The sequence below is a fragment of the Heterocephalus glaber genome, unplaced genomic scaffold (assembly GCF_053883595.1).
Source record: "Heterocephalus glaber isolate CG9 unplaced genomic scaffold, H.glaber_assembly_v1.0 deba00001481, whole genome shotgun sequence".
Taxonomy (NCBI): Eukaryota; Metazoa; Chordata; class Mammalia; order Rodentia; family Bathyergidae; genus Heterocephalus; species Heterocephalus glaber.
The window spans coordinates 48,962,549-48,985,033 of NW_028258317.1; the positions used below are offsets into that span (position 1 = coordinate 48,962,549).

At 40.0% G+C, this 22,485-nt stretch overlaps 1 long non-coding RNA gene across 2 annotated transcripts in view; it reads left to right on the forward strand.

Annotated features, from left to right (window-relative positions):
• The first annotated feature begins 8,075 nt into the window (after positions 1-8,075).
• The window catches only part of LOC147825942 (uncharacterized), a 122,301-nt gene continuing 107,891 nt past the window's right edge, over positions 8,076-22,485 (forward strand). For both annotated transcript variants that reach the window (XR_015440109.1, XR_015440108.1), the window contains exon 1: positions 8,076-8,430. This is a non-coding gene — a long non-coding RNA (uncharacterized LOC147825942). The remainder of the gene's footprint in view (positions 8,431-22,485) is intronic.

Genomic DNA, 22,485 nt, shown 5'->3' on the forward strand with positions numbered 1-22,485 from the left:
AAGTTCATTTCCACTACCTTCTTTGGTCTCCACCTGTCTGTCCATCCTTCCACCCATCCAATCACATTTATTTAGCAACAACTACATACAAAGGCCCAATACTACCGAGAACCTAGTATTTTTAAGAATGGAGAATTTTGATGAAGGCTTTGAGAATGGAGAGAGTGAGTCAGGATTGTGCTGGCAAAGAGTTAGGAGTGTGGCTGAAGGTGGGAATAGTCTGGGATGAGGGGACATGTGGAAGTTTCTTAGGCTAAAGAAAAATGTGGGCTGCTACACAGGTTAGCAGCTCAACTCCCCTGTGATCAGAGAGGGGTAAAAAGTGTGAGAAACAACTCTAAATTTAGAGAGGAGCAAGACCAGTTGAATCCCGTTAGGATGCTGGATGGGTTTTTACAAAGCACAGGAGCATCATCTGAAGGATTTTATGCTTGCTAATGAAATACCAATAAAGGCTATGGAGACACAAATAGAGTTAAGTGATTTGGGACTGGGAACCAAATTTCCACCAAAAGGAAGCTTGATAATAATAGTAAGAGGGCTGGTGTTTTTCAATTTCCAAACCACAGGCAGCTGAACAATCTGCTGTGCTCAGGAGAGACTCCAACAAGGTGAAAGTGAGAAACCAAGTCTCCCTAACCAGGCAGCTTGAACCCTCTACTTCCTTGGCCAGCCTTTGCCATTTTAATTTTTAAAATCAGTTCCAGTGACTCTCCTATGCACAATAAAACCATGTGCAAGCTCTAACTTTCTTTTAAATGCCTTGCCACTGTTACTCCAGACAGGGCCAACATAAAAGCCTGGAAAGATATCAAATTGCCTGTCAGAACATTGGGTAGGCTGGGACTGCTGGAGGGAAAGGAACCTGGTGTGGACTTCAAAAGCCCTGCATTGGCAAAATGTGTGAAATGATTGCTGAAGAGCCCAGGTGGGAATGCTGCAGGCAGCCAGGCAGCACTGTATTCTTCTTTAGGCTCTGAACCCATCCCCAGTCATCATAATGCTGGCAAGTAGCAGATTCCTAAGAGTTTTGTTTGTGATATCCAGAAAGGAGCTGGTCAGTCATTTCACTGTGAGTTTTTAGATTAGACTCAAAGGTGGCCTGAGGACAGGGGACCACTAGGAATGGGCCCAAAAAACTCAAGATGGGCTGACTCTTGATGGGATGCAGTACAGAGTTAGAGGCCTCAGTGTCCCACCCCATGGATCATTAGCTCTGCCTTTGGTGCTGATGCCTCAGCTTCCTCTGCTATAAAATGGAATTAAATACTACCTTCTACTTCTTTGGATGGTAAAACTTAAGTAAAAAAGAATTAGAAGACATAAACATGAAGCATTTAGCTCTAAGAATATTTGGCATGATGACAAGATCCAAAGTAGACTCTAGGCATCTTCTCCTGAGGCCAGGGGGAGATAGAAGGAATCTAGAGGCTCTGGGCATTTGTAAAATAAAGGCAGTGTGAAGTTGAGCTCTATATGCTTCTCAAGGGCAATGTAAGTGGGTTTGGAGTTCCTTTAATACTATATTGGCTCAATTCTATAGAGTTAGAACTTGAATTTTTCAAATATTCTAGTCGTAGAAACCACTTTTTTGTAAAAACAATGGTAGAAAAAAAACCCAAAACAGAACTGCAAAACATATGCATTCTATTTGTAATGTAAATTAAGCCTTTTAAGAGGCAGATTTCCAGATAATTGCATCATAAGGAGTCTAGGCCAATCATTCCTGAACCTAAAAGACACCTGGCTAGGATGCAAACAGGATTGCTTCTAAACTGATGCCAACATTCCAGTGCTTCCATGTTCCATACATGCTCAAGAAAATTGCCAGTGCCCCTTGCCCCAGATGTTGCTGGAAGGCTCTGAGGGCTGTCTCCGAGCCCAAGAAACAGGGAGCAGTAGTTGCTACACTCCCTGTCCCTGTATCTCTCTCCTGCCCCACCCTATTTGCCATGGTTACTTGTCCATAAAGGAAACTCTTGCGCCTCTCCCATTGCTGGCTATGGCAATGCCAGTGTTCATGCCAGTTGTACTGTCTCCATGACCTTAAAGCTGTCAGTTCTTGGGGGCCAAAGTAGCAGTGGGTGCTCTGCAGAGCTGCTATGAGTGGGCCCCCTAAACAGGGGGCCACACTTTGTAATCTGAGTCCAGCAGCTAACCTTAGTGTGATCACAATTCCCACAAACCCCTCATGAGATCAGTTCTGGCACCTCTGGCTGTATCTGGCAGTACCATGGAGGCACTTAGCCATCCTTACAGGAGATGGAGACCAGGCCATCCCCTCCAACTTCTTCATTTTCAGTCCAAACATTTCTTTGACTTTTCCAGGTCTGAAGACAGCTCCCAGGGAATCATCAAAAGGAATTCTAGGTGGAGTAAGACTGCCTGCCCAGCAGAGAATGAGTACCAGTTACAGGCCTTGCTGTGCCTGGACTGCTGAAGTCATTTGCCCAGGCTTGGTGGTCTAGCAGCCTTAAATAAAGTATCCTTAACCTATACAGACAGAAAGAAAAAAAAAATGGTTTAAAGAGCATCCTAATTTTATTCCAAGCTTGGATCAGTGAGAAACGGTGGTTTGATCTAGGCCAGGCCTGGTGGGGTATCTTACATGTTCCTCGCTGTAGGATGTGGCTAAGGTGATGGAGGCTAAAACAATGATGAAAGACGTGAAAGAAGGTGAGCCAGTCCCAGCACTCAGAAGGAGGCTCCCCCACCGCCATTCCACACTCCTAGGGCAGAGAAGGTGAGCCGTGTGGGCGCCAGAAGCAACCCCCCTCCCGTGGAAATGAGAAGACATGTAAACTAGCCTCAAAAACAGACTTCCAGATCACCTACAGCAACCCCAAAGGAAAATAAGATGGAACACTCTGACACTCAACCACCTGGACTCTCGGAACTGGCAACAAAAGAGGATCTGGAAAAATGAAATCAGAAATAATTTCTCAGATAACAGCAAAGATTGTGCTCATAGTGCAAGACATGATTAATAAATCTAGAGAAGACACACATTAAAAAAAAAAGAGAGGATCTGAGGAACATGATGGAATCCCAACATAGGAAACAAATGGAATCCATAAAACAGATGCAAACAGATTTCCAAGAAATTAAAAACTCCATCGAAAGTCTGTGCAGCAAAATGAACCAATGTGAGGATAGGATTTCAGATATAGAAGATAAGATTGCAATTAGTGACCAGGAAAAGAAAAATTGCTTTAAAATTGTAAGAGAACATGAGAAATCAATCCAGCAGCTGCTAGACAATGCAAAGAAGAATAACATAAGACTGATTGGAGTCAATGAAGAAAGAGGAGAGAGTGCAGATGACATAAAAAAACTGTTCACAGAAGTGATGGCAGAAAACTTCCCAAGCAGGTGAAAAGAACTTGACATACAGATAAGTGAGGCATATAGGACTCCAAATAGCCTTGATTAAAAAAAAAATCTACACATAGGCATATAATAGTTAGGATTCCAGAAACCCAACAGAAAAACAAAATTCTACAAGGAGTGAGAGAAAAGAAACAAATCACATACAAAGGAAAGCCCATCAGAATCACGGCAGACTTCTCAATGCAAACCCTCGAGGCAAGAAGAACTTGGAGTGATGTATTTCAAGCCCTAAAGGAAAACAGCCTCCAACCCAGATTGATGTATGCTGCAAAACTATCTTTCAAAACTGATGAAGAAATAAGATACTTTCACGATAAAGAGCACCTCAGGAACTTCATGAATACCAAACCAGCACTCCAAAAAATTTTAGACAATATCCTAGAAAGAGATAATGAGGATCATACCCCAGGAAACCCAGCAGAATGAATCCACTGGGCATGACAAATTAAACGCAAAGGGGGAGAAGCCAACAAAAAGAAAAAGTCATGACAAGGCTTTTAAAACTTTTAACTTCATCTCCCTAATGAGTGTATAATTCAACCTTGTTATTGTACTGATTAGTATTTTTCTGATTCTAGAGTTGCACCCTTTTCCTTGAGCTGTACTGGCTATTTATCATCTTCTTATGTCTACTTTGTAATTGGATTATCTATTAATGAGCTGTAAGAATTCTTTATATATTCTGGTCATAGGTTATATGCATTGTAAATATGGTCTGTTTAAGGACTACTTTTCCTTTTAATGATGTCATTTAAAGTTCTACATTTTGATGGAATCTCATTTATCAATTTTTTTCTTTTATACATCATGTTTTCTGTATCCTAGGTAGTTCTTGGCTACCCTGAATTCATAAATATTTTCTCTTATAATTTCTTCTTAAAGTTTTATACTCTTAGGCTTTCATATTTAGGTTCATAGATCCCTTCAAGTTATTTTTATGTATGGAAATAAAGGGTTGAGGTTAATTTTTTATATATGGATACCAGGTGTTCTAGTGCCGTTTGCTGAAGACACTATCTCTTCCTCAGCTCTTGAACCGAGTCTGTATTCTATAAAATGCTAATGTTAAATAATCTTTCAAAACTCAGTGGACCATATATGTGTGGTTCTATTTCTAGATTCTCTGTTTTATTCCAATGATCTATATGTCTTTCCTTACACCAACACTGCCTTGATTACTGTCGCTTTAGAAGAAGTCTTAAAATTAGGTAGTAAACGTCTTCCAACACTGTTTTGTTTTGTTTTTATCTTTTTACTTTTCTAGGTCCTTTGTACTCCTACATAACTTTTAAATTTCAATATCCAATTCTTCATTTATAGCAAGTATACACAGACCTGAATTTTTATATATACCTTGTGTTTTCTAATCCTGCTAAATTCAGATACAAGTTCTAGGGGCTCCTAGAGATTTCTTAGTATTTTCTCTGAAGATGATCATTTTGTCTACATATAAAGATTTTGCTTCTACCTTGCCAATCCTATCCTAATTGTGTCATTTTATTGCCAGACTATTTTGGTTTGGGCCTAGGTTTCAAAGTTTAATGGACAGATGAAGTGTAAGCATATCTGCCCTTCTTCCTCATCTTAAGGAGAAAGCATTGTATCGTCTCCATTCATAAAAGGCATTCTCACTGGAAGTATGGAGTACATGTCTTCAATCTGTTGAGAACGTTCTGTTCTACTTCTAGTCTCCTGATAGCTTTTACCATGTACAGTTGTGGAATTTAATCCAATACTTTTTCTCCAACTAGTGACAGGATCATATGGCTTTTTCCTTTCCTCTGTTAAAATGATGACTTTTGGGGCTGGATCTTCCAATGCTGAACCAACTCTGCCATCCCTATAACAAAACCACTTTCTACATCCTGCCAGATCTGACTTCTAACTGTTGTTAAACAAATTTCTATCTATATTCATACTTTTTTCTTCTATTATCTTTATCCAGTTTTAGGATTAGCACAGTGTTGATTTCCTAAAATGAGGGGAAAAGTGTTCCTTTTTTTTTCTGCTTTAAATGTTTGATATAATTTATCAGTTAAAATGTATGAGCCTGTTGTTGTAATAGAGGTAGGTTTTCAAGCTAGGAATATACTTTCTTTAATAGGTGCTATTCAAATTTTATATTTTCTCCAGAGTTAGTGTCATTAGTTTGTCTTCCAAGGTACTTCTTATTTTTTTTTTTTTTGGTACCAGGGATTAAACTCAGGACCTTGTGCTTGCAAGGCAGGCACCAGAACCACTGAGCTAAATCCCCAGCCCCTTCCAAGGTACTTCTTAGAAGTTGTCAAATTTATTTTAAAACAGATTTTTGTAATATGCTTTCTATATCATTTTAAATTCTGAAAAATCTGTGGTAATGTCTCCTAGGTCTTGATATTTCAATTTTAAAAATGTATAATTGATATTGTGTAATAGGAAGTCAAGGTCTAAAGGAGCAGGGGAAGTGGGAGGGGTAGGGAAAAGGAAAAAAGGGAAAAGAAAAAATATGAGAAAAGGAAAAAAATGGAAACAAAATCTTTGCAAATAGGGAAGGGTGGAGGGGGTGAAGAGAGGGGAGGGGAAAGGGAAAAAAATAAGAACCAAGAGACTCATGTAATGGTACAAGATCCCAATGATGTATGTAAATGTATTTTATACCTAAAATGTACCAATAAACTTAATGGGGGGAAAAAAAAAGAAAAGTTTGGGCCGGGGATTTAGCTCAGTGGTTTTGCCGCCTGCTGCACAAGCACAAGGACCTGAGCTCGATCCCCGGTACCAAAAAAAAAAAAAAAAGAAAAAGAAAAAGTTCCAACAATTCTAAATTAAAATATTGCCTCTAAGGACAAGATGATAAGACCTCTAGGAATGTCTTTTAAAGATATCAATAAAGAAAGGAATAAAGAAAAGGAAAGAAAATGAACAAATGTGTCAAAGACTTAATAACTGTAGTTTATGGGAAATAGACAAGTGGGTTTATACTCTATATTTTCTATTATGTATGCTCAAATAACTTATTATTAAATAATTTTTTCATGCTTAATAATTTTAATTTAGTTTTATTAAAAATAAAGAAACAGTAATAGCTATTCTGTCTCCCTGTAGAGCTTCAACAGAGTATAGATCAGATCTTCCCATCTATCCTTGTATCTTGTAATACTTATATTTTTTATATTTTATCTCTCATATAACATTTAGATATTTTGTCTCATCTAGTTTTAGCTCATTTTTTCTGTCTTAAGTTATACTTAATATATTATTGAATATTTAACTTTAGGTATTGAAATGTTATTTATAGACATTCTTGGGGGGGTTCTTTTAAAACAGCTCTAAATTACTTTGTATACTTTCCTGTTACTTATTCTTTTTCTCCAATAATAAGTGAGCTTTCTCCAGGATTTTAAAAAATGCTCTCTTTTTCAGACATTAAAATACACACACACACACACCCTTGGTGGGCATAGTTGTTTTAAGTATAGTTGTTTTACAGCCTGTGTCTCACAATTCCAACATCAAAAATCTGTTAAAATCTGGTTAGTTGTTTATTTGTTCTGTTGTTTCTAAAGATTTCTGTTCATGGTATCTTGCATATGTGTTTGATTGCTTTTGACTGTGTGATACTCATTTATTTGAAAAATTGCATATTTTGTGATCTAGATGAAGACATTTTCATCTAGAGATGATATACATTTAAGTATGCCTAGTATTCAAAAGCATTGATAATTCAAGACCATTCTAAATAAATTAAAAAGTTATAAAAAAATGATGAAAGACGTGCCTACCAAATGGGAAAGGCAGAAGACAGTCTAGTATGGGTAAATCAATTTCATAAATATTCATTCCAAGCCAATGCAAGATACTGTACAAGTTATAGTAACAATGTCTTCAAAGGACTGGTTGCTGGGAGTTAAGATGTACTGGTTAAAACTTTCTGCTTCTCTAAAGATTATTAGTGTCCTTCATTCTTTCCAAATTAACCTCTTCCATTTTGATACATTCATCAGAGAGAATCTATTTGAATTAATTCATTTATTCATTCACTGCACTTACTGAACATCTACTATACGCCACACACTATTTTGTGGTATTGTACATCATTGACCAAACAGACCAAGCTCTGTCTTATTGGGTTTTCCTTTTATAGCTAGGGGACAGACACAAACCAAAGAAATATACAATACAATGTGACAAGTGTTGTGAGGATGAACAAACAAGGGACTATGGGATGAAGATACCTATGATAGGGTGGTCAGGAAAGCCCCTCCACAGAGCTGATATCTGAACAGACACGTGGCTATGATGTGGGAGAATGCCCTATGGTTATCTAGAGAGAAACATGGTCCAGGAGAGGGAACAACAAATGCAAGGGCCCTGAGCTACTCATGCTTAAGGAACAGAAAGCAGGGAGGGTGGTGAAGACTGAGACTGCAGACCAAGAAGTGGCCAGGAGCCGGACTGTAGGTTCTGCAGGTCATAGGGAAGAGTGAGATTTTACTTAATTTTTTGATGACTGTCAATATTTTTTTGACACTGGGACCTGAAAATGGTCTGATAATTTCTGTAGTGGATGCTGTGCTAAACCTTCATCCAGGTACCCTGATCACACTTTGGGACCTACACCCTCCTTCCCACAGGTAATGAGAGTGTTAGCGGGAATTGGCAATGTAAAGGAGTTGCCTCAGCCTGGTGCGTACACACACACACACACGCACGCACGCACGCACGCACGCACGCACGCACGCACACAGCACAGTCAGCCAATGACCGGCCAGGGTGTGGCTACCAAGGCTCCACCCTCTCATTTCACCTGGGATAAAGCTAACGCTGGTCAGACCAGCTTCAGAGTGTCTGTAACATCAGCTGAAGCTCCTGCTTTCATTCCACGCCTTGATCTTGAGACTTCTGCCTTGTAAAACTGCATGTAAATCTCAGAGTCCCACAGTTTCTGCCATGGGAACTCAATCAAGGGCAGTTGTGAACAGAGAAGCTACATTTTGCAGACACAGAAGTGGACACAGCGGTAAAAGATGACAAGTCCATTCTGACCAGTTGACCTAACTGGTAAGTCAATTTTTTTAAATTAGAATCCCAATTTGAGCTGGATACTTTTTGTCAAGGGGCTCATTTTTCAAAAATGGAATACTGATAAGAAAGGTAGAGAGAATCTGATGAATGGAATCTGGCTTTATCTTGTTTTGGTGATCTTTAGTTCTCATAAGTCAATTCAATCAAGATAAGGAGAGCATAATTAACATTTGATTATGTGGGAATAGATGTACAAAAGTGAGTTTCTTCCAGTTTGACTACATACCTTTCCTACTGTTGAAAAATCTAAAACTCAAATAGAGAAAATGTGACCAAACTTTTAAAATTTTGGTTACTAATAAATGGTCATTGACTAAATATACCCTCAGGTGAATTAATCTTCTTATACATAATCTATGCAGGCACTTCATACAAGTGCAGTACAAAATTATAAGGTGAAAGAATATAATCAGTTACCCACTGAAACAATCCATTTGACCAATACCCGGTATAAAACAATAGGGCAAGTGTGCCCAAGTCCTGTGTTTTATTCATATTATTGTCCTGCTGGTTGCCTGCCAAGCGTTTACTGTTCCTTCTTTCACCGTCTCCACATTGAGTATGACAGTGCAGCTTAGTTGAAGCTGCATTTACAGGTTGGGGAGGCTGGAGTAGGGTGCAGGGAGAAGGAGTCTGAAGTCATATTTTGGGGCCTCTTAGAAAACCTCTTCGAGGGTTATGCCTTTATCTGCTGCTAGGGTCGGCACCTTTCTGCTTTTCCCGTAGTTCCTGGATGTGTGCTTTCTGAATGCTTGCGTCTCCGCCTTCTAAGCTTATCAGAATCACATGGACAGCTTGTTAAAATACTAATTGCTGGATCTAGCCCAAGAGTTCCGATGTAGTTAGTTTGAGTTACAGCATTTGCATTTCTAAATTCCAAGGTGCTGCTGCAATCCTGGAGGTTGTACTTTTAGAACAACTGCCCATAGCTGGAGTCACTGTGGTCTATTTTTGACTAAAATATGACCTTCAGGATAGATACCATACCCTAAGGCAGTGATGGAGAACCTTTTAGGGCTTTCAATGGTAACAAACAGCCCACAGCTGCACGTTGCACGAGTGCCATAGGTTCACCACCACTGCCCTAAAGTTTGTAGCTCAGTAAGATAGATCAAACCTGAGTTTCTGGCCTTAGCTTAGAATTATGCTACCTACCCAGATTTCCATTTCCTAAGGAAAAAGAACCTTTATCTTGTTAAATCACTATCTTTGGGCTTTCTACTATGTGCACCTGAACTTAATCATATGTGATATAAAGGCCTTAGGGCACATCTGTTTCAAACTTTTTAGAAAATCTCAGGACTCATTTTTTCAAGTGAACAGAAAATTGGAAGGTAATGTTAGCATTTGAAGTCTGGCAATGCAAGCCTTGAATTCTTACATTAAATTTGGCGGTCTAGCATCAGTGAATCAGTGTTTATCCTAATTATTATATGAGAAGTGGTGTACCCAGAGCCAAGGGTGCAGATGGGGCCTGCAAGAGATTTCTCCAGCAGTAAATGAACTGTTTGTTTTTTTTTTAAAAAAAAGAATAACTGTCTTGAGGATGGGATGGACATTATAAAGAGCCCTGAGGCTTATGCCACTGACATCCCATCCCAAGGATTTCTGTCCTAGTAAAAGCAGTTGGGATCAACAGACTTTTATGTCTTATAAGCAAAGGATGAGAAGGTTATGAGCCCTTTCTAGTTAGCTCCAGCCTATCTGCTTAAAGAGGAAAACTGTATTGTTCAAAGTTCCTATGAAGAAAAATTTCTTTTGGGTAATTATGCTATTGCTGAAGGGTCATTGTTAAATTTCTGGGAACTTTTTATCCTTGCTTTTTGAAATGCTTCTCTAAAAGATGAAAGACAAGCATGACAATCAGTGTAAAGAACACAGAGGCTTGGAATTGGATGTTGCCAGGAGTCCTTAATTCCTGCTCTGGTTGAAATCATAAAAGGGGTCAAAATGCTTTATCATTCACCCACACATTCTCTGAAGAGTTGCCTGCTGATGCTTTTGGGGGTCCATTTGTAGCAAAAGGGCAGACCCTCCTTGCCTATCCCCATCCTCCGGACAGATACATTAACTCCAGGGCAAACGGCCACTTCAATAGTGAAGGAATTTCACCTGCAGGCTAAAGGCAGACTGTAGTGAGGGTCGTATTAGGTGTAAAGAAGTAATATTTGTCTCAGTCTACATATGGAGAAAGCTGGCTCTCTAGAGACCATACCCCAGGTATTATTTAAAAGTGGAATATCTGAGGGGAGATTTTAAAGATTGCATGAATCCTAGTTTTAAAACCCTAAACCTAAGACTTGTCAGCAAATATTGCTTTAATAAAAGAACTTTGCTGATTTTTTAGTAAGTGGTTTCTTTTCTCCACTTTCACACTAACCTAAAGAAAATAAATCACTGCTCCTATCACTTTCTAAGATGCTGTAAGCAGCTCTGGATCTCCATTGAGTGTGCCTAAAACAGACATTTTATTCTGGTTTCCATACTGTCACACTGGCCACGGGGCTCCTGGGGTCTGGCCTCATTCCACCAACAGGGCTGAAGCCTAAATGAAAGTGACCAAAGGGTCAAGAAACAGCAGCTTGTGTAGCAACACCAGCAAAACTGAATCCCTCTGAACAGAAGGGCTAGGTGGACCAAGTCACGGGCTGATAATCTAGGTTTGGGCATTTGTTTGTTTTAACGTGACTGTCGTTAGTCACTGACCTTTCTGCTCTGTATATATAACAAAGTCCTTCACTGCATTGTTTCTGGGCACAGGCGATAGGACAGTGTAATTATTCTTGCAAATATGAAATGAGCAAAGCAATGGTTCAAACACCCAGGTAGCTTCTAAATACTCAAACGGCTCCCCTTCTGGGGCCCTCAGAACATCCACCTACCTACTTTCCTTTGGTTTTTCTGTTCTCTTTTGTTTGTAATACCAAGAATCAAACACTGGGCCTCGCACATGCTAGGCAAGTGTTCTGCCACTGAGCTACTATTTAATACAATAATTCTCCCCTTTTTTGACTGGCGTATCCAAATCAGTTCCAAGTTCTGTGTTACCCAATAAGTAATTCCCTTTCTTTCTCCTACATCTCCTCTAACCACCCTTTTACTCTTTAGGCAATCTCTAGTTCCCTTCAAGGGTTCCTTTCTTGGAATACCACCATTCCTTTTGCCCCTTCCTCAAAAATCCCTTCTTCCCAATACAGAAAATATGGGACCCAAAAGAAAGGAAACTAGTATCCTTACCTTAATTCCCAGAAGGGCTAAAACCTTTTTTAGGCAGCCAACAAAAGGAATAAGAAAACACAGGAACAAAAGGATCAAGAAAAAGTTTATTCTCCCCTTTAGCATTTCTGGATTTCCTAACCTTTCACATGTATAGCCATCATTTTGGGTTGTAATAGGAGCCAGGCATGGCTCCTTAAATGAGCCTGTAGACCCTTGGACTCAGCATGGTCCATGTACACAAGAAGAGAACAATTAAGTTTCTGGGATGTACTCAGTGGGTGTTTATTCATAGCAGCCATTACTGGCATCTGAAGTCCTGGGTCAAGGAATTAAAATCAACAGTTCTTTTTCCATTTCCATTTTTACAACACAATAGGAATAATTTTTTTCTGTTCTCTTTGAATTACAGACAAAATCTCACAAGTGCACAATTGAGATGCTAGCCAGGGTGTTGGCATTCAAGTTTCCTAGGAGGAGGTACTCAGTAAGGTTCTGGAATTGATAAACCTTTTCACCCTGGCACCATTTGCTGTCTGGCAGCAGATCCATCCTGTCTCATAAAAAGTGGAATCTGAGGAAGCAAGGTCAAGATCCCAGGTTAGGACTAGCCATTTCGGAAAGATACACAATGCTGCCTCAACAATAAATGCAGCCTCTTTTTGGTCAATTAATGTTTTCCCAGGGGTCCTTGAGTGCAAATGGCTCCAGATATTGATGGCTCAACAGAATAAATCAGAAAAGCTTCCTAGTACCTTATTATTATAAGGGTATGACTTTTGAACTAACAAAGCACATCATTTTCATTTTATCTCCCTCATGAAAGCTTGGACCAAACATCATGATGCACAGCTCCTAAATGCAAATTATTTTCAGATTAACTCACCTGTGTAGTTGATTTTCATTTTCCTGATGGCCTCCTTTCCTTGATTAAATCCTGGACTTTGCTTAATACATTAAGTCAAAGCTAGAATCCCTGAAAACAAGCCAAATTAAAAATGCAATTTATTAGCTAAAAGGCTGTTTCCTTCTCTGTTTGCTGAAAAAGAGAGAGAAAAAAATTAACAATATAACAATAGAAGGAAGTTGAAAAGAGAAAAAAAGAAGACAACTATGGTAAATAGATTTGCAAACAGATGTGCATCAAATGAGGGCCTTTCCAGTTCTTTTCATAATTAAAAGCATCTCATCCTGAGTTCCTTTATTAGGCTCTTATCTGTGTTCATTTGCTTTGTTTTCTTCTGTTTCTCCATCTTGCACAGAGTGTAATACATGGACATCTCAGAAGTGGATCTATTTGATCAGAAATTATACTGCTTGAGATGATTCAAAAAGATTTTTAATGATGTTGACAAACTTTGGTAGTTTTTTAAACAATAGTAAAACTTGGGCTGCTACACCCACAAACCTGGAGCATACCTGTTGTTGTCGTGGTCACCATTTGTTGTGTTTTTTGTCATCAATGCTGTTGTTATTAATAAACATGAACCACACCTATTTTAATCTCTAAAGCAGATGAGAGTTTGAATTACGTTGAAATTATGTTCTTGGAATTGGATTTAATGCTCTTTCTGAATGTATAGAAAAGCATTGGTGGCATTTAGCAAATGAGTTCATTTCCTTGCTTTAAAGGTGCTTAATTAGCAAACACCAGGCAACTGGAATGAGTAGGCAGCTTCCACAGGAGAGGCCAACAACTGAATTCCTAGCCCCATAGCTATCACTAAACGGAAAAAAATCCTTTATTCTAATTTGGTCTTGTTGGAAGCAGTCAGAAGTCAGCATTTTTTTTTACTTCCAAGAGGCCATCTCTCTTCTCCAGACCTTCCTTGTAGTGGGGAAGAAGACATACAGCTTAGCACTTGGCGTTATTAAAGAACCACTAGACAGCAGCTGAACATGAATCTGCATAGGAGACTAACTGGCTTCAGGGTACCCTGTTGACCTCACAGCTCCTGCCCCTCCACTTCTCCCCTGCAGCAGGCAGGCGTTTGGTGTAACATGCTATTGAAAAACAAACTAATCTTTGGGAAAGTTAATAATACAGAAACACTTATACAGTAGTGTGAGTTACTGGACACTTGTTTCATGTTAACCAGAGTGAAGTTGTTACACTGAGGAGTAGGAGTTCTATCCATATTAGATTTGAGGTGTATGACTTTTAGGACAAGTGGTAGAAGAAACTGGGGTATGACACAGAGGTGGAGGCTCTGGAGATTAGAGCATATAGAATGTATGAAGAGGAGGAGAAGGAGAAAAAGAAAGCTGAGGGAACATGCCTGAATATTTCTGGCTTGTTTCTTTCCAAGCAGAGTGACACCCATCTGCAGAACGAGTCCTACCCCCACCCACTAAGGTCCAATCAAATGGGATGCAGATGGGGCTTGAGTATGTGCAGCTACCTCCTAGGGCTCTGCTCCCCTCTGCTGCCAGACTACCTTCCCTGTATCTGGGCTTATCCTCATCTCAGAAGCTTAAACTCCTTGCTGTTTTTATACTCGGGTCTCCTTTCTCAGGTATACTGTGTTTGGTTTCGGTTTTTGTTTTCTTGGTTTTCTTTTATTTGCACCATGTTTTTAAAGTGCAGCTCTTGGATCTCTACCCAGTGTTACTTTTTCAGTATCTATGTGATACAACATTCTCTTAGCCCTGACCTCTTCTATTCCTTCTACTGTGGTGTTTCCACTCTGCTCACCAGCAGCCTTCTTACATAGTCGAATTTTCAACCTGGACTTCCAAGGATTTTTCCAATATCAGCTTTTCCTAAATATTAAACTTTCCTGGGTCTTTTGGGGGGGCTTTTATGTCCCTGAGACTGTTAGGACTGTGATGTTCATCAGGTGCACGCGCATTAGTCCTCCTAGGTCAGCACCTGCGGCCTGGCTGGTCCAGCAGCACTTGGCTCACTGAGAATGGAGCAGGTGGAGAAGAGGAAGACACCACCCAGTGTCTGTGAAGAAATTCTGCTGCTGCCTCTGGGCCTGGGTAGAACAGGAGATCTTAGAGCGGAGAGGTTAAAGCTCCAATGTAGGAGTCAGAGACCTAGATTTGAGTCCCACCCTGCCTCTTGCTAGCTTTCTGTCTTGTTCTAATTACTTAACATCTCTGAACTTTGACTACCTCATCTTCAAGATTGGCAAAAATATTCTACTTTCCAGGATTATCTGGGGGAATCAAATGAGATTACGATGCACCTGACCCCATATGCATAGACAAAGTAAAACACAGAATAGTAGTTACTGTGCAATTATTTGTTACATCTATCCGACTCCTCAGATTTGATGAATCTCTGCTTTACAGCTTTGCTCAAGGCCCAAGCTAAGGGCCAGTGTGGAGCCTTCCAGAGAGATTGAAATCCAGCTCTAGTACATTGTGGGGGGGAGAGAAGTAATCACCCTTGGTATACCAACCTTTCACTTAAGCAAAGCTGCCCTGCTGCCTGCAAAATGAATACCCTGAAATCTTGCTCTGTGGTTTAAAAGTTTCCTCTTTTGGCTGAAGGATAGTAAAATAATTCTGTCCACAGTGAGCTTCTCCCTTTCAATGCCACTTTTTGTATTAATCCCTTATTTTAGTCACTGGTGTTGCCTATCAACTATGTAGCTGGCGTTTCTCTCTATATGCCTCTGTAGCATTAATATTTCATGAGGAACAATAGAGTAGGACCATACACCAGCTTCTGGAAAAGAATAAAGCACAGAAAAGAACAAAATGAAATGGCCTGAATACTTGGAGCGAAATGCGATAAGCTCAGAGCCAGTTTCCTCAGTGGTGTTTTACAGAAAAGGATTTATTGCACAGCAATGAGCTTTTTATTTATTCTTCTCTTCAGCAAGCATTATTGCATTATTCATTCAGCAATTCAGCTGGGTATTTGAAGGTGACAGCTTGCTAATTTTTGCACAAACATTCTGGACTTTAACATCTTAATCTGAAATCACTGCAGTAATTATAAGGGGATAATGGGTAGGAGGATGTGAGAAAGGCAGCAGGGTTTTGAAGGTCCTCAAACCATGAGCAACTGTGCTAAATAGGTACTACTGACAGTGACAGTTGGAACGCTTGGCTCTTTGCCTGCTGATGAGTAGCGGGAACAGGGTTATACAGGGCATCTCTGTATTGCCCACTCTGAAATCTTTGCACCTTTTAGAAAGTGATCACGGCTTGGCTGTGCAAGCCAAGATAGCACTTTCCTCATGCACATCCTCTTCGAAGGCTACAGAGTCACTGGAGCAATCCAAAGGCCGTACCTAATTCATCAATCAATATTTATTAGGAATCTACCTCATGCCTAATGCTCTCTCTAATCCATTAACCTGCTTTATTGTCTTCGTAGCACTTAGTACTAATGTTGTTCTATTTCAGTTTATTGGGTTTGTTATCTGTTCACTCAATTAGAGTTTAAGTTCCATGAAGACAGAAATGTTGGATTTTGTGTGCTGCTGTGTCCCCATCACCAAGAACAGGGCTTGGTACATACGAGGAACATAATAAATATTTCTTGGATGAATAAGTGCTGAATGTTAAGACAAATTAAAGAATGGTAACATTTTTCCCTGGACCTCAGTTGATAAACTGGAAAGAGAACTGGAGGGATGTTGTGAAAGCCTACAAATCACAGCAGTGCAGCAGAGCTCTCGGGTCTTCTTTGAATTGTGTTCCCTACAGGTGATGACAGTGTGATTTCTGAGCAGGAGAGAGAAGCTGCTGCTCTCTCCTTTAAGCATTAACCAACAAGAATAAGCTCCTTTCCCACCCCCAGGCTTGCTTTCACAGACCCTGGATTGCACGCTTTGCCTTCCTCAACTGCTGACCCCTCTGATTGTAATTTCGTGGCTGAGTTCAGGAGGCTCTCCCAGACGTCTGTGTTCCCAGTGGCCTTCATCTCCTCCCCATCTCCATTAAGTACATGTACATCCAGAGTCTGGCTTGATACCAATTATGTCCCTAAAGATATCATCAATCATATTTTTCAAATCATATTGCAAAATATAAATCCATGACTGTTAATAGAAATTTACTGGGAACAATGTTTCCATTGACAAATAGGTTTGAAGAATACACATTTAAAGCCATTTTCATAGATTCCAGACCTTCAATGAACTGGGATGCATTTAAATAGCTGATAAATGGTCATAGTACCTAGTGGGGACTTCCTGAACATTTGTTTGACTGTGGAAGTTTTCTCATTTAAAATATACATTATCTCTTGTCACTAGAATGTGATTTAGGAAATACTGGCCTGTAAGCTTAGAAGGACATGTGGAGGTTGTTAGGTTAAACTGGTCCTTTCACGGCCTGAGGATTAACTGATCACTAGACATTGATCAGAAATCACCATGATTAAGTTCATGGAGTCAGGACTATAATAATTCAAAAGAAGAAAAACCAAGGTTTGAATGAAGAGATGGAATGGAATGGGGCATCAGAGATTTAAATAAAGAAGGAAAAGTTTTCAGTTGTGGGCAAAAGGTAAAGACAGGGTGATATATGAATGTGAGTATTTTTTATTTTTAAAGTTAAATTTACTCTGAACTCTGAAAATTCAGCGGGATTTTTATGAATGCATTCCAACATTAACTTGTATTTGTTCCTCTTATTTTAGTGTGTTGCTTTGCGACCTCTAAAACCAGACACCAAGACAGGATTCAATGTATAAGGACTTTATTAGGGGAAATGCCTGTGTGGCAGAAAATGAGAAGAAACCAGGGAAAAACATTATGACCAATTATGACCCCAAAGGATGGGGTCTTATGAGGGGAACAGGGATGGAAAGTTGAGTAGAAGCGTCCTAAACTGCTGTGAAGCCTACAGAAGGCTCAGCTGTAGTCAGCGACACCTTGTTTTAGAGTGGGCCATCACAGAACTATGTCTTCCAGGATTGGCCCCAATATTCTTGTTCCATAAGTAGCCCATAGTGTATTGGGACAAAGTATTGGGACAAAGTATTCTTGGCTTTTTAGTGCTCAGCTGTTGGCTCCTTGGTCAATTAAGCTCCCTATAAGTGAAGTTCAGTGAGGCACATCCTCATCATCCTTACACTCAAGAAACATCTTTAAGAGAAAAAGAAAGGTAAATAGCCTACACATAAAGAACAAACTGCCTATGAACCCAAGCCCAAAGTTGTACATCAAAAATCATTGACAAAGGCAGAGCAATAGCTGATGCATATGACAATAACCCTAGCCTGGTAACCAGAGTCTTGCTACTTCTCATTTTGTAATTCTTTAGATGAAAATACTTAGTTTCCCCAGGGGTGGAGTCAGTTATTGCAGAATCTCAAGCTTATACTATTGGTGTTCAGCATAGGGCAGACTATCATTAAGAAAAAAACACAAATTGCTAATGCAAAATTGTGAGGGCTCCTTCTGGGGGCTTGGAGGGGACCCCTGCAAGTAAGAGGCCAGCTTCAGCCCCATTTGCTTCATGATGGACCACTCCTGCTCATCTGCAAAATGTGGCTTAGAGACGGAGTAAACTGCATGAGTGCCTTTGAAAATAATTCACTGCTGATTGACTCATGAAAATGTAAAATGCCCACAAGTGCTTAATTATCTGAACTATGTGTGCTTTCCATGGTAAAGAAGCAGCTGATGAGAGATGGAGTGAGGCAGGCACCGAGGTTAATGCATAGAGAATGACCCTGGCATGTTGAGCTGCTGACATGAATACGGAGGGAGACGGTCTCCAATCCTAGCTCCAACCACCATCCCTGGAAAGGATCACAATGTGGCCTTGGTTATACAACTTTCTCTGTAGGGACAAAGAACAAGGGAGCCAGAGGAATCATGTATAATGTTCTTTAAACCAGCTAGCAAAGTGGAATGAAGATAGCAGTACAATCTTGAGGGCTGTGATTCGCATGTCTTGAGTCATTTGTAGATCTCCAGAGTTGACAAGGAGTTCCCCAGAATTTCTTATCTTAGAAGTTTCCATAGTAGCAAATGATGTTTCTAATGAAAGCAAGAAACTAAAAGAAATGAAAGAAAATGAAGAAAAAAGGGAAAGAGGATAGAGAAAAGAAAAAGGAATAGGGAAGAGAGTAGAAGATACGGGGGAGGAGCAAAGGACAAAGAAGGTCACAGTTATTGGCCTCAGTGGGGTCAGAAACCTTAATTGTTTCTGGACTCTTTTGTATCACTTAAAAATAGAACAGGATGCTAAGTGCTACCCTGTGAAGCTGGCTAGTGGAAGATCTGTTCCTGGATGTACCTTCACCGTACTAACAGTGCAAAGGGTTCATTCCCATTGATTTTCTAATTTGGTTTCTGATGCGCCTGGGAAGTCTGGTACAAGAATAATCTTCCTTACATATCCTACTGTATGACACTCCCCAACTCCACAAGGGGCAAAACTCTTCAGCCGGCCCTGCAAATATGGCCCCCACACATACTGTCTTCTACCATCTGCTTCCTCCTTCCTCCCTCTTTTCTTGCTCACTGGCTTTCTTCAACACTGTCAACCCTATTCTCATTTTTTGTATTTTTGTCTGCCTAGAACCATCATTTCAACCAAATAGACCCTTGTCTAATATATTTTAACATTTTACCATTTCCTGCTTATTGCTAATATCCAAATGCTTATTTCATTAATAGCACGTTTCCTAGTAGATGGCAAATAGCAACATCTCGATAAATCCTTCTTTAAAAATGAATTAAGAGGATTTATTTGTAGACATGTACACTTTGCTTAGGATTTCTGTGACTTCTGCTTGCTGATCTCCTTTTCTTTAAAATCCAGTTTAAACTTTCTTCCAGAGAAGCTTATTGAAATGCCTACATCCCCTTTCCCTCTACCTCTCCCACTCACTCCCAGTGTTCTACTCATTTTGAAAGCTTCTAGGTACTATTTTGCTACTTTTCATTAGTTTTCCTACTACGAAGTCCAGCAATTCCTCAGTTCACAAACGCTTCTGTTAACAAACAATTCAGCTCACAAACAGAAGTGTTCAGTAAAATCTGCTTCTGTTCTCAAACTCCGTGTCAGACAATGATCACTACCCCGACCATCTTCCCCAGGATTGTGGAACCAGTTCAGTTCGTGAACTGAGGTACCACTGTAGCTTGTAGCAAACCGATGACAAGAAAGGTGGTACCCATTAGATGAAGTCCACCTGCCTGAAGGCATCACAAAATAACCCCAAAGTCAGACTTTGAAAGGCCAAGAAAAGGAGCTCGTGAATGTGACCCAACACTAGGGAGGAAACCCTCACTCTTGAGACTGCCAGTGCACCGTGTCCTCTGTGGCCTAGAACTTAGAAAGAAGGAACCTAGAGAGACATGAACCCAACGCTTAAGTAGTTGTTTCTCCCTGAGACACTTAATGTTTTGGTTGAAGGGCTTAAAGGTCAATGCAGTATCATCTGAAAACTGGAGTGGGGCTGTTAGCAGTCTTTCAGTTCTGAGGAGACAAAAAGGGAGTTCCAAATTAGCCATATTAAGCACTTCTGGATCTCACCTGAGAATCTTGATGCTCTAGGAGCAGGGAAAAGTTGAAAGTAAACTGAGGCTTAGTTACTAATTGGGTCAGGGTGAACTGTTCCTAATCTATGTCAGAAGACAGAGTATTCTGAGAGTAGATGATGTCATGAAGAGCCCCTCCTCTTTTGCACATACAGTGTCTCTAGCAAGCAATTAAAATTTATCAAGAATACAAAAAATAAAAAACCTGAAGGTGGTGCATGCCTGCAACCCCAGCACTTAGGAGGCTGAGGCAGGAGGATTACTGCAAGTTTGAGGCCAGCCTGGGCTACATAGTGAGTTCAAGACCAGCCTGAACTACATAGTAAGACCCTGTCTCAAAAAAAAAAAAAAAACCCTGAAAGGATAGAAAAAAGAGATAAACAGAGTTATAGACAAGTCATATTAGAATTACCAAACATTGCCTTAACTATGTTCAGGAAAACACATAAAAGAGAATTTCATTAAGAACTGGAATCTATTTAGAAAATGATCAAATGAGAATTTTGTGACTGACATTAAGATCTCAATAAGTGGATTTAACAGGTAATGGATACAGCCAAGACTAGTTGACTGCAAATGAAGTTCGCTGTAAATATGCAAGCTAAACCACAGGCATAGTAAAGAATGTAAAATATAAAACAGCACAAGACAAACACAGGGAAAATGTCTAACATACTCAGGACACTGAAAGGAGAGGAGGACATGGGAAAGAAGTAATTTTGGGAGAGAAAATGTCTGATAATTTTTTAAAACTTTTTAGAGATATTAAGCCATAGATTCCAGAAGTTCTATAAATGAAATACAATGGACCCTTGACTTATGAACTCAGTTGGTCCCAGAGGGCTGGTTGTAACTCAAGTTGGTTGTAAGTCAATACAGCTGAGATCTGGATGTTTACCTGGGTACATACTACAGATACCAAGAGGCAGAGGAATCTTCCATTAACCTAATTAACCCAAGTCATTCATATTACAGGCCAGTTGTGACTTGAGGGTCCACTGTACAAGCAAGCTAAATACAAAAAATCATACATTATAATAAAATTATATATTATAATACAAGTGCCATATACGAAGGAAAAAGGGAAATCTTAAAAGCTGCTTTATCAAAAGACCCATTACTTGGAAAGGCACAAAAATCAGGCGGAGAAGGCTTCCCAATGGAAATGGGGAAAGCTAAAAGGCAAAAAAGTGGGACATCATTGAGGCATGAAGAGAAAAATCCTCCAATCCCAAATCTGTAGGGAGGGAAAATACCCTTAGAAAGGAAAATGATATTTCTGGTCAAACAAAGCCTGGGAACTTCATGTCTTGCAGAACTGCACTTACAAAAGGCAGAAAGAGTATTTCTTCAGGAAGAAAAATGAATTCAGCCAGGTGTGGTGATGTATGCCTGTAACCGCAGTGCTTTGGGAAACTGAGGCAGGAGAATCACATATTCCAGCCAGCCTGGGCAACTTCACAAGACACTGTCTCAGAATTCTAAAAAGGGGTGTAGTTCTAGGGAAAGGCCATGGGTTCAATCCCTTGCACCAAAAAAAATTTTTATTTTTTTTTAAATTAAAGGAATATAGAAATCCACCCTGGTATGAGAACAAATAAAAATCAGAAAAAACAGAATCGAAGAATCAATGGACTGAACAAAATAGTAATAATGATGTTGAGGTTTAAAACATATAGAATCAAAATGCATGACAATAATAAAACAGAACTTAATTCACTAACAAATGCATTCATTGCTTCTTGTCACCAGGCTTGGGCATGATGTGGTCCCTCAGTTAATGTGGTGCAGTTGCTGGTTGAGTGCTAGTTGAAAACCTTCCCTTATAGGCAAGAGGGAGAAAAAGGAACAATGGAGAAGTGGTTGAAAGGCGGAGCCATGTGAACACCAGGTCTGCTTTTTAGACTGGTTCTCTTGGTGTTCACTTCAGAGTCCAGCTTTGCACTTGGCCCACTTGGGGGCTGGTGACAATTTAGACTGCTTTGCCCTCAACAGTTGTGCCTGAGAACACCTTACCCCCCACTTCTAGAGCCTAAGTCCAGGACACTTCTGTTTGCCCACCCACAGAGTTCAACTCTTACCCAAGCCCTATGCAAAACCGCTTTCCTCCTCTCCTCCCTAGACATCCTTTTCTAAGTAGAAAAGCATCAGGAAACTTAGCATAACCTCTGAGGCCTATTCTTGGGCTATGGTTATTTATATTGGCTCAAATCCCTCTTCCTCCAACTGTGGAGGCTTTGTCCCAGAAGAAATCAAGGCGGATGGAGGGGAACAGTGTGGCAGCAGCCAGTCGCAGGAGTGTCTGCAGAGCTGTCAAAGTCCATTTGCCAAGCAATTCCTCCAGAAGTCTTAG